This window comes from Pseudorasbora parva, chromosome 1 (assembly GCF_024679245.1).
Source record: "Pseudorasbora parva isolate DD20220531a chromosome 1, ASM2467924v1, whole genome shotgun sequence".
Taxonomy (NCBI): domain Eukaryota; kingdom Metazoa; phylum Chordata; class Actinopteri; order Cypriniformes; family Gobionidae; genus Pseudorasbora; species Pseudorasbora parva.
In genome coordinates this window covers 41005546-41018895 of record NC_090172.1, presented here as the reverse complement: position 1 = coordinate 41018895, position 13350 = coordinate 41005546, and the positions used below count along the sequence as shown (strand labels likewise).

General features: G+C 39.6%; 1 protein-coding gene across 2 annotated transcripts in view; it reads left to right on the top strand.

The window, feature by feature from the left end:
• glceb (glucuronic acid epimerase b) overlaps positions 1 to 13350 on the top strand; it is a 65349-nt gene that overhangs the window by 25078 nt on the left and 26921 nt on the right. For both annotated transcript variants that reach the window (XM_067440663.1, XM_067440668.1), the window contains exon 2: positions 7086 to 7200. The gene's annotated coding sequence lies outside the window, so the exon portion shown is untranslated. The remainder of the gene's footprint in view (positions 1 to 7085; positions 7201 to 13350) is intronic.

The window sequence follows — 13350 nt, the reverse complement described above, 5'->3', positions numbered from 1 at the left end:
CAAACGTTTGTTTTTGTGATTAAAATACATCAAATATTACCAAAACATCTGTCTTCCTGTGTGCAGAAATTTGTTTATGTAGCCGTGACAACAAAACGCGTGCGCGCATGCCTTGCACTTCTGAAAGTCTGAGGAGCCACTCGTGTTGCTACCATAGATATACATAATAAATAATATACTTAATTACATAATATACTTTATTATGTACATCTATGGTTGCTACTACTCTCCGGCGCCGCCATCTTTATTTTGAGTCTGACGAATCGACGTGCATATTTTGCGTCGACGTATTTTTTGCGTCGACATCATCGATGACGTTGACGCGTTGTCCCAGCCCTACACTACATGTATTCGTACCGAACCGTTTCGCTATAGGGCTTTCGGTTTGTTGCACGTATGTACCGAATGGTTCCAAATGCAGTCAACAGTTAACAGTTGGCTTGTTTTAAGCACGGAACATACTTCAATTTTAGTTCCCACACGAACATAAGTATTCAGTCCATTTTATCACGAAATCAAACTATATGTGCAGTTTTGACACTCTTTAATGTGACGTGACTGATCACTATAGGCACGTCAGTTCAAGCAGTAGCGCGGCACATGAGTGAACATGATCAGCTCTTCCTATGTTGAGGATATTTTACAACTGAAACATATCATATGTTGTGTAATCCCTCAATCAGTGTATCAACCGCAGAGTGAACTAATTGAAATGATACAAATTGAATTGCAAATAACAACGAATTGAATTGCAAATAACATTTGCATACAATATGTTATTTGAGTGTTGATTATTATATCCAAAAATGAACAGCAACTAAATTTAGGCTAGTAGCTAAGGCTCTGTTTTTAACCGTTAATATTATTTAAAGTAATGGCTCCCTATATAGTTTACATCATTATCTTTAATCTAAACTTTTTGGTATAATTGAATTAATTTAAGGACAGACCAAGCAGCAACCTCCCCCAGCCTGTATTCTCTTGAAGCCAATACGGAAGTAATGTAATCTGTAATTCCTCGACTGGCCACTAGGGACAGGCTCCAGAAAGGAGCAGAATCTCATTGAGCCCCATGTTAAAATTCCCAACTTTACAGCAGAAAAAAACATGTTTACAGTCTGGAACAAATTGTGGTTTTGATACGGCTAATTTTGCCCTTCATGACAACTGTGATGGGGGTGAATTTTTATAAAGCCTCAAAGTTCTGCATAATTAGGGGCATGGTTACTTTGAGTGACAGGTGGATAGCCATTTATCTGCTGTCTATAGTCATCACGTCACCTAAGCTCCGCCCACATCCCGCCTCTTTGTCCATTTTCTGTTATCCCTGCGTGACACGGCATGGCAAGAATGCAACGTCCAGCTCGTCTCTACTTTACGCTTCAGAACAGCTTATTGGAATCCTATGGGTGACGTCACGGACATTACATCCATATTTTTTTACAGTCTATGGGACGGACACATTTTTTTCATTAAACGAAGTAGTGTAACTGGTGTTGCGGCTAAACACTGTGTAACACCAGGAGCACTGACTATCGCAGCAAGCCTCTTAATAAACCATATCAGATCAAACAGAACTGATTGTTAAATTGTTAAAGGGAAAGTTCACTTTTTAAAATGAAAAGTCTGTCATCCTTTACTCACCCTCAAGGTTGTTTCAACCTTTATGAATTTCTTTCTTCAGCTGAACAAAAGGGAAGATTTTTTGAAGAATGTCAGTAACCAGACAGTTAACTGAAGCCATTGACTTCCATAGTAGGAAAAAAATACTATGGAAGTCAATGGCTTCAGTTAACTGTCTGGTTACTGACATTCTTCAAAAAATCTTCCCTTTTGTTCAGCTGAAGAAAGAAATTCATACAGGTTTGAAGCAACCTTGAGGGTGAGTAAAGGATGACAGAATTTTCATTTTAAAGTGAACTATCCCTTAAAAAAAAAAAAACGCTCTCCAGTCCCCAAATCATCAACATTCACCATATAGTAAATGTAGTAGTAATGTATGCTATCTGTAACCATTAGCCTGACAAGCCAGACCCACATCAAGATGTTTGGTCTGGAAACTCACCATAGACAGGGCTCAGTCCGAGGGGCGGGATAAACGGTTGTCTTTCAAACTCCCTCTGCACGCGATAGGATAGCGGTACACCAACCGGAGCAACGACGGTGAAGGGGAGCTCGCTGACTGATTAAACATTCGCCGTATCCGGTCGGCTAAAGTCCAAACACATCTTCCCTTTTTAAGAATGACTTCAGTGCCGCTCTTTGTTCTTTTCTCAGAGGAAAGCTTAACTCCAAGTCTTCCAGAGGCGCGGGCAGAGCTGATTCGAAAGACCGCCGCCGTTCGCCAGTTTCTGTGTTTGCTAGAAGACTGTGTTACTAGAAGCACGCAAACGCAACTCGGCCGTCGTCATTATGGCCCCGCCCGCGGCGCCGACTCTATAGCCTACCTACACGATGTGATTGGGTCGTCCAGATTCTGAGGAATACAGCTCAGATAGGAATTGAGAGTTGCTAGACCACACTTGCGGGCAAATTAAATTTGCTGCCGCTAGGGTCCGTCTAGATTTCTAGGCTATGTAACCATGGTATTGTGGCAGAAATGATCAATGATCAAATATTTTTACATTAATCATTTCTGTTTGAGAGTGAAATTCAAGCACTTTTCAAAAACTTTCAATTGCTTCATAGAACTTTTTCCATGCACTTCAAAGCTCTGTGAATAATTGTGTTGCAGGTCGATTTAGGGTGTGCCCTGACATTTTCGGCAAGGAGCGCTGGCACACTGTGTAGATAATGCTGCTTATGAGTTGTCAGCAATCCATGTTTGCTTTGGTGTGAGTAGCCTTTGAGCTTTCTTTTGAACCATGTCTGCAGTTGAGCACACCAAGAGAATTTCCTTTAAGGGTGTTATTTGGATGGGCTTGTGTTCATGGCGAGAGCTTTCAGGAGAATGCCTTGGGTCTTCAGTTCACGCTAGTGCTGGGGAAAAGGTCTCTTGTAATATGGAATGACTCTGCTTTGATTTAATTTTTACTTCAGCTGAAGTTTACTGACATTAGTGCGAGATATCAAGAAACGAAAGGGAACATACATTCCCACCATCTATACCACCCTTTTTTTTCACTTGAAGCTGCCTAATTTACCATGCCTAACTCTCACAGGACTCTGTGATTAGATGATGGAAGGAAAGAGATATTGCAGTTATGAGAAACTAAGTTATAACATCTACCACAAAGACAGCAGAGAAAGCTTGGAGAGGGGGAGGTTGTGAGAGAGAGTTGCTGAAAGTCATGAGATATCTTGAGACGCTCTGTAGGGAAGCACTTATGAAGCAGCTGCTAAAGTGTCACAGGCGTACGATCTAAAGTAGGATCTCCCTTCTCCATTTATATGGAAAGATGGTAAGAGAGTAAGACCAGAGTCCAAAATTAATTAATTGTGTTCTCACTGTTAATGTCTTTAAACAATTTTTTACTGACCTCACACACTTGAATTGTAGTATATATTGTTAATTAAAGCAATGTTGGTAAGAAATATTCATAGCCAGTTACCTGCTGTTAGCGTGTGGCGAAAAGTTAATTTTGGACCCTGAGAAAGACGATGAGATGAGACTGAGAATCCCAGGAGGCAGTGCAGAGATAACGGGAGAATATATGCAAAGCCTCTTCAAGAGCCATTGGAATTTTACAGATGAGCACCATATCCCTGAGAGACTATGACAGGCCCCACACATCTCCCCTACTGCGACACTCAAACTCCCAGCTTCTCTTTGTTCCCATAATCCACTGTGACGGTGAGGGTCGCATTTCCACTGCGAGAGGGCCTGACTGGAGGAGGGGCTGCTGGATCACACGGGCCATTTATAGGGCCACAAAAAAGTGCTGGGGCTTTGGATATGTGTCCACAGGGTCAAACAAAGAGGTCTTTCTCCTTTTTGAGACACTTGATGTTGCTTTTGTTTCTGTTGTTTTGGCTCTCTCAGTGTTTTTAATGTTGTCTGTGGTATACATGGGGCCTGATGAAGTAAAGGGATGCTGTGCAGTCTTCGAGGAGGGGATGGTTTCTAACTGTTGTCTTTGACAACTTTCTGATTTGTCTTTTGAAAGTGTTTCTCTTTTATTTTTCCGCATCAGATATTAAGATATTCTTGTCCAATTCATCTTCACAGCCACTGAATCTGCCAGCCTGCAGTAAGTTAAGAATGGGGTGCTTTCAGGTGTGCTTTCAAGTGCACATCTGATAACTGGCCATGTTTTATCCACTGCTCCTCTTTCAGCTTTTTTTCAACCACTCTCCCACCTTTCCCGTTTTCATTCTTTCTATCATCTGAAGCTGAAACCTCCATTACTCTCAAACGCAGTCTACGCAGAGCTGGGGAGATGAAGTGTGAGATGATTTCCTCTGAATGTGGCCATGCGCTGACTCCCGTTACTCTCACTCTAAATGGATTCCACATTTCTGCACATTGTGAACGTACTTGACAAGGACTCCTGAATATGTCCTTGTCCTCAAGAACATCATCGTTGCTTTTATAGAGTAGACGTGTGTAGGAGTTTTTTTGTTTTCATATTCAATGCATGTCTAACTCTCTATGAGAGCCACTGATTGAGTCTGTAATGCTATGTTTGGGAAATTTTCCAGATATTGCAGCTGAATGTTGATGATAGTTTTTCCTATCTTTGTTCAGCGAAGCTTTTTCAGTTTGTGTATTCTTCAGAATAAACTCTTCAATCTCACACTCTTGATTTCCCCCGCCTCCAACATCTCAACTCTTCTTCAAAACCTCCTCCTCTCTCCGTAGTCTTTTAAACTCCACTCTCTTCTTTTGAGATTTGTCTCAGACTAATTCTCTCTCTCTCTTTCTCTCTTTCTCTCTCTCTCTCTCTCTCTCTCTCTCTCTCTCTCTCTCTCTCTCTCTCTCTCTCTCTCTCTCTCTCTCTCTCTCTCTCTCTCTCTCTCTCTCTCTCTCTCTCTCTCTCGCTCTCTAATCCTAACTAACCCTAAATTTGACCTGTTAAAGCACACTGTCATTTTTTTCCGTCCGCTAAAGGGCGCCTAATCAAAACAAAGGCATAGTTCGATAACCTTGAGTTGGAGCTGAGCTTGCATTTTTTTCCAACTTAAAATACTAAATATTTTTGGTCATACAGATAAGAATAATACATCATTCCAAACTAGGGGGTGTACACTCACAATAACAACAAAATGTTGTGCTTTTGTCAAATAAAGAAAACAAAAAGAATACGCTTTCTGCCGCCTCTATCTTCCTGAACTGCAACGTGTCAGATAAATGAACCGAAAACTCAGCGTATTGGCTACTTGCCTCACAAATTACACATATGTCTATATGGAAACTAACCAATTAGAATCGAAAACAAATACTCTCTGATTATTTATGTAATTATGTCTTGGTATATATTTGAGTAATTAAGTTAATATAAATGTGATTTAGTCAACTAATGGCTTAAATGAATGACTACTAGTCAATTAGAAATAATAGGGGCAGCCCTAGTCATTTGATAGCTTTTTTTTATGAGAAACAGGATGAAATCAAAGTTTTTACTCACTAAAAACCATGAAATTTGCACTACCTTTTTTGGCATATCTATAAATAATGTTAGTTTCATGATCCGATTATCCGATCATGCTCACAAAAAATGATCATTTCACATATTGGACATTACATTGCATTTCAGAAATTTACTATCAGTAGCAGGAGGAAGTGACCTGGCACATTGAGCTTTGTGTAAGGTTCTTATTGATGGGCCTTCTTTTATAGTCCATTAGAGTATAACCTTAAGGAATTTCTAAATTGTTGGGATTTTATCTTTCAGCTTCTGTGATTTAGGTGAGAAAGTAGGCATGAAAGACGAGGCTTTTAATAGTAACAACTGACAATGCCCCGCGGCCGCACGCAAATGAGGTGTTAACTAGCACTGACATGCTGAGATTTTGCTTTTGTGACTCCAAGACAGACAACCTGAAGATCAGCATCTGTAATGTGCAATGATAAGCATTAAATACATTTTACCTCGAAAATTTGTTTTGCCTACATAGCATTTTAAAACCTTGCTTGTTTGAATCGTCATAAATTGCCTACACGTCTAATCATTCCTGGTAAATCTATTTTTTTTATATTCCATAACATTGTTACATCGTGACGGATAGGAGTCCTGTCAATGAGCCTTGTATCCAACAGAATGTTATAAACTAGAAAATATCTGATTTAAGTGCTTTGTCAATATTCCCATTTTATAAAAGATCAATACCCTCTTTATGGTGTGATTTACTGCAGTTTTTAATTTAACAAGCCTCTCCTCGGGTGCTGGAAGACTGTTATGGGTGAGATTAATTGTGGGGTGAAGAGTTGCAGTCACTCTCCACACACTGTGGCTGATGGATCGTCACTACATTAACGACCGGACTGTCGACAAGCCTGTAAATTCATCATGAATGCAATTACTAATATGTATTTGTTTCTCCTCCATCATTTATGGTCTATTTAAAGACTGTAAGTCCGTGTTCCTTGACGTGAAAGTGTACTTAACGCCTAGTGCAAATGTGCTGTGCCAGTTTCATTTTCACTCTCAACAGATTTAATTTATGGATAACTGGCCAATTAGCTTAGAGTTGATCTCATCTTAACATTCTACAACAATGCTAGCTTTGCCGTTTGATTTGTTCCACCAAACAGTCAACTAAAACAACCGCCAACACCATCAGATAGTATTTGATGGTATATTTAATGTTTGAATAACTTGAAGCTGTTTGCAATCAGATGATTTCCCAGGAAGTGGATATGTCACCGATGCAAACGGACAACCAATAAACAGGCTTAGCTGGTGGTAATAGATGATATCTGAAATTGGCCATCACCTCAGAATAGATTAGGACACTGATTAACTCTTCAGGTTGCAGAAAATGTTTTAGTGAATTCCTTCATGGATTAGGCTTGCCTCTTTTCCACCGTCGGGCCAAACCTTTCTCTTTGTTTAATCATTCCATCGTTTTGCAGTTGTAATCATGCCTAAGTGGAAATACTAATTACTGTTACCTCATTACTGTTTCCGTTTAATCTGTTTCAGGTATGACAAACTATTCTGTGAAGCAGATCTGTAAATGAACAGGAGCAGGGTATCCTAACTTTGGCATAGAGCACAATGATGGCACAGTCAGAAGTTCACTGATGATTGGAGCTGGGTAAGAAACAAGTATTGTTATTTACAAACCTGATGTTGGTAACCACCTGAATCATTATTGTTATACACTGACGTTTGCTAGACACTACCATGTGTTGAATTCTCTGTACAAACAACACAACAAAATAATTTAAGTACACTATTGTTCAGTAGTTTGGAGTCAGTACATTTAAAAAAAAAATGATTAAAGTTTTCTATGCTCAGCAAGGCTCCATTTATTTGAACAGAAATACAGTTAAAAACAGTAATATTGTGAAATATCATAACCATTTAAAATAATATTTTTCTATTTAAATATATTTTACAATTTATTTGATTGTATCACTTTCCCCGCCAAACATGTCATTTTCCGTTATTTGTCAGAAAACATTTTCCGGTATTACGCATCTTCTGAATGAATACTGAATCTCCTGATCAGAACACAAGCAAGGAATATGGAGTAAATCAAGCGATCTTGTGTAATCTGATGCTTATGAACAATAACATGATCATCAGCATTAAACTTCATATGCTACAAATCAAAACTATCTAATGTTACTGAATGAAATGAGCTACAGGACTGTGCAAGCATTTGGGGGTGTTGATGGACTCCATCTGTGTGTGATCATCCTTCTGAATCTGATCTGGATACAGTCTATCACAAAAACGTGATTTTTTTTTTCTCTCACAAAAACAGCTTTTAGTTCAAAATGTTGCTTTTGTATGAAACTTACCCATATTAAAGTGTTGAGAAAAAATGAATGCATGAAGCTAGAATAAAATGTTTTTGTTGTTGTTTAAAAGAAGAGGGTCAACTCTTTCTTTTGATATTTTGCATGCTCAGATATTCATAAAACAAAATATTGTATGGACTATTAAATTTGTGAAAATGGTCAAAAACCATTTCAAAATGGGTCAATTTTTTTTTAATGCTGGTGGGGAAAGAGTTAATAAACTGATTTTTTTTCCAGCATTCTTCAAATAGAAAGTTTTAAAGAACAGCTTTTATTTGAAATGGGAGAATTTTTGTAACATTATAATTTTATTTACTGTCTTTAATTGTTTTAATTAATTTAATGCATACTTGCTGAATAACTTTTTGTACTGACTCCAGACTTTTGAATGGTGTTGTACTTTTTATTGTACGCTTTGTTCTAAATATAGACAAAGCCCACATGCTAAACTCATGACAGAGCTTAAAGGGCATATTGCAGGTTAGAGACTGCAGTAAGTCAATGTACTGGGTTAGGGTTAGGGTATATACTTATAAAATATACTTTAAAAATACGCTAATAAGGCTTTTGGAGTCGTTTTTGTGAGAACATTTCCAAAACCGGAAATTACCTAATGGGATTGGGAGGGAGTGTAGTGAATTTCAACTATAGGAAAACAATGGATCGCAATGACAGTTCAGACGCTGAGGAAATTATAAATGTTTATTAATACTCATATGGCAGACCACAGCCATACAATTATGACACAATTAGGGAAAGGCCAGGGTCGGACAGAACAACAATTAGAGTATCAGGAAATAGTAATGCTGGTATTGGTCATCTAGGAGTATACTTGCCAATAACAAACTAATAAGCTTTGACCATCAGGCACAAGTCACACTCTTTAGTATCTGTCGTCCACACTAAACGTATCACAGCTCTAAGCTACATAACAAGGTACCTTGCACAAATGAAGCAGAAGTGTCAGTGAAAAGACAATTACTTTGTCTGTCAGTACAACAGACACTTGTGTGTGTACAGTGCATCCGGAAAGTATTGACATCGCTGCACTTTTTCCATATTTTGTTATGTTACAGACTTATACCAAAAGGGATTCAGTTCATAATTTTTTTCATCAATTCAGCAAACAATACCCCGTTTCTCCCATTCTTTGGTACACAGCCATTTTCAGATCCCTCAAGAGATGTTCAATCGGGTTCTAGTCTGGGCTCTGACTGGGCCACTCAAGGACATTCTTCGAGTGTTTCTGTAACCACTCCTTTGATTTCTTGGCTGTGTGCTTAGGGTCTTTGTCCTGTTGGCAGATTAACCTTTGCCCCAGTCAGATGTCCAGAGTGCTCTGGAGCAGGATTTTTCATCAAGGATTGCTGTATTGTTCATCTTTCCCTCAATCCTGACTAGTCTCCCAGTTCCTGCTGCTGAAAAACATCTCCACAGCATGATGCTGCCACCACCATGCTTCACTGTAGGAATGGTATTGGCCAGGTGATGAACTGTGCCTGGTTTCCTCCAGACATGACGCTTGCCATTCCATTCAGGCCAAAGAGTTCAATCTTTGTTTCATCAGACTAGAGTGTTTTGTTTCTCATGGTCTGAGAGTCCTTCAGGTGCCTTTTGGCAAACTCCAGATGGGCTGCCATGTGCCATCTGGCCATTCTTCCATACAGGTTGAGTGCTGCAGTGATGGATGTTCTTCTGAAAGGTTTTCCTCTCTCCACAAAGAAACGCTGGAGCTCAGTCAGAGTGACCATCAGGTTCTTGCTCACCTCCCAGACTAAGGCCCTTGTCCCTCGATCTCTCAGTCTGACCGGGCAGCCAGCTCTAGGAAGAGTCCTGGTGGTTACAAACTTCTTCCATTTACGGATGTGGGAGAGGCCATCATTATTCAATAATGCAGAAATGTTTCTGTACCCTTCCCCAGATCTGTGCCTCGATACAATCCTATCGCTGAGGTGTACAGACAATTCCTTGGACTTCATGGCTTGGTTTGTGCTCTGCTATGCAATGTTAACTGTGGGACCTTATATAAATAGGTGTGTGCCTTTCCAAATCATGTTCAATCAGCTGAATTTATCAGGTGAACTGTAACATCTCAAGGATGCTCAGTAAAACAGGATGCACTTGAGCTCAATTTTGAGTGTCAAAAAGGCTGTGAATACTTATGCAAAGGCTGCGAAATACTTATGTACATGTGATTTTTATTTTGTATTTTTAATACATTTTCAATTTTTTTTCCAAACAAATGTCTTTCACATTGTCATTATGGGGTATTGTTCGTAGAATTTAGAAAAAAAAATTCATTTTGAAAAAATGCTGTAACATAACGAAATGTGGAAAAAGTGAAGCGCTGTGAATCCTTTTTTTCGGATGCACTGTAAATGTGGTGTGGTCTAATGTAAATGTAAGCCTCATATCTTCACAGCTCTGTTTCCTCTGTCCTAAAAACGGCCTGATGATGTCCTTGTTCTATAAAGTCCCTCCTCCAGAAATACGTAACGAGTTCTGATTGGGCCAGCGCTTCCCGTGTTGTGATTGGACAGCAGCTTAGCGCACTTTGCCCGGAAAGGTCCCGCCTCTTACCATAACGGGGAGTCGCAAGCGCTGAATGCGCGCTCTTCTCCACGTGGAAGAGCATCAAGACCACGCCCCCTTTTTTTAATGTTTTTGTGGGCGGAGGGTTAGTCAACAGACGGTTCTAGTGACGTCACTCATGAAGGAAGTGCAGGGGTGTAGTCCAAACCAGCCATTCGCTGTAGGCTTTGAAAGGGAACTTCTGTTAAATAAAATATCTCGCTTGGCATTGAACTTTGAGCTTTATACGTTTACAGGTATTATTTATGCACTAACATTTCACACTAACTAAAGTTTGAAAGATGGAATCGCGAAGAACGGGACCTTTAAATACAGATTCATCTTCCCAGCGCTGAAGTACCCCTTTAACAAGACATGAGTGCAACGATTAAAGACGTCCGTCTAGCAGATTTACATTAAAAAACAATTGAAAAGTAGCGCAGTGGAATGGAAAAACAAGTTCTGTGTGAACAGCCCCTAAAAGTGATTGCAGTCTGTTTGCTAGTGCTGTTTGTGTGTGTCAGATGGTTTTCTTCTCCTGTCTTCATTTTTAAGTGTGTTTAATCCCCCCGTTGGCCGTAAGATCGTAAGCTTTTTGGTAATATAACAGCTCTAATCCCCTGACTGCTGATGAATTAGATGAGGGGCATTACCTTCAAAGCAATTTCTCTGTTCACCCATTGCAATAAGAGATATGCCTTTAAACACTGGTTTATCACAAATACTAGTTTAAAGACCATTGCATAGTGATCAAAGAAAGCTTTATGAGGACCATGGCACTCTTTCTAATTAAAAAGCCTTTATTATCAGATGGCTTCCTCAGAGAGAGCAACACAACAAACTCAACAACAGGTTAAAGCAGTATCATTGGGTGCGTTTACATGCAAACCAGTAAACTGACAATGCAAGTAAACCGCGTTTGCATGACTTTATTAATAAACAATTTCCATGTAGTGACGTCAAAAATAATGTCCGTATCTGAGTTTTTAAATGTTACGTTAGTTGTGATTTTAAATAAAGCGTGCACCGTGTCAGCGGAAGATTTATGGCTCATATTATACCTCATGCAGTTCCAGATCCAGCGTTTTGACTGAACCTCTTCTACTTCTGCTGCATGAGATGAGAAGAACGCATCTTTACAATTTTCTGGGTCTTAAAAGAGTCTGCGTTTGTGATATATGTCCTTATTTCATGTAAAACGCTAGCTAGCTCTGTCTGGATGCATTTATATCTGCTCTAAGTTTTCGTTTTTGTCACCTATCACACATGCGCACTTCAATAAGCACACTTCAGGTTAATGTGTTTACATGCAGCGCAAAATCGGGGTAAGAGGCAAAAAACTACCTGTCCCGACCGGTTTATGCTTACACCGTTTATAACCTTACTCTGATAAAAGAAAACGGGTTACTGAGTTTACATGACCATGTTCATTGTCGGCTTATTAGACATAATCGGCTTAAGAACGTGCATGTAAACGCACCCAATCATCAAGTCATCTGATCAGTTAACAGTTGTCATGTGACCAACATCTCTTTACAGCATTTAACATTCACCAATACATTTTATTTCCATTAGGGCTGTCCTCGACTAAGGATTTAGACAATCGAATCAGAATTGTCGAATCTCTCTATGGTCGACTGATAGTCGAATCATCTGTGTGTGTGAATGGGTTGGGAGGGGCACGACACTGTCAGCAGAAGGGTAAAACTATTTTTATTTTCCTTTACACACTGCACACAGCAACAAATTTTAATAAAGCGACCAAAACTGCCTGCCAACTGACAGACGAACTGACAATGGTTTTCTTATTTAGGTTTAAATCGCCTAAAAGGTAATGTGGTGGCTAAACATTAATAAACCGTTCTCTCATAACATCTTAAAGCCGCGATCGAAATACAGAACATCACACAAATATATAAAAGAACATTTTGATAAATAAACCTAAAAAAAATACCTGCCTAGAGAGGAAAAGAACACTTTGAGTGCGTTTACATGCCGATTTTGCCTAAAGGAAGACGCACGTGAAGCTCAGCCCCGCGCGCCTCAGGATCTCACTCACACCGCCACCTGACTCGCACATTATATACACGCGAGCTCAATTTTGAATTGACTGACAGATGAGCTGCACGAAAGCGCTCTGGTGCAGCAGGATTTTAAACAACTTCCTGAGTGGCTGCGGACAGGCGCTGAATGCTGCCGAACGGTGTGTGTACACTCATTGAACGTGTTCTAATTTTAAAGGTTTAAAGCTCAGTGCCCTTAAAGGGGTCTTGCACCGATGCTCAGCTCAGCGCCGCGACACGTCTTTAAAATATTGATCACCCCCATATTGCCAAAATGGTATGATCCTCGTTTCATAACACCCGCGAAGATTCGACCGTGAGATCGGTGGTCGAATCAGGCTCTGCATATCGATGCATCGAATCTTCTACTATTCGGGGTCACCCCTAATTTCCATACTCAAAAACAAAACCTAAGTCCTCATTTGTTCCTGGATATATAAAAGTCTTAAGTTTATAAATCCAAAACGTCTCTTTTTGATTCATTTTCAGATCGCCAATGTCACTTGATTTCAGCAGTTTGACACGCGATCCGAATCATGAGTCAATACGCTGATTCATGACCATTTTAATCTTTATTTGAGGATTGAAAACAAACGCGGAAGAGAAGACCATGTTGAATAAAGCCGTAGTTTTTGTTATTTTTGGACCAAAATGTATTTCCGATGCTTCTAGAATATTCTAATTAACTAACTGATGACACATATGGACTACTTTGCTGATGTTTTTATTCCCTTTCTGGACATGGACAGTATAGTGTGCATACACTTGCATACGCTCTTGGACTAAATATAAAATATCTTAAAC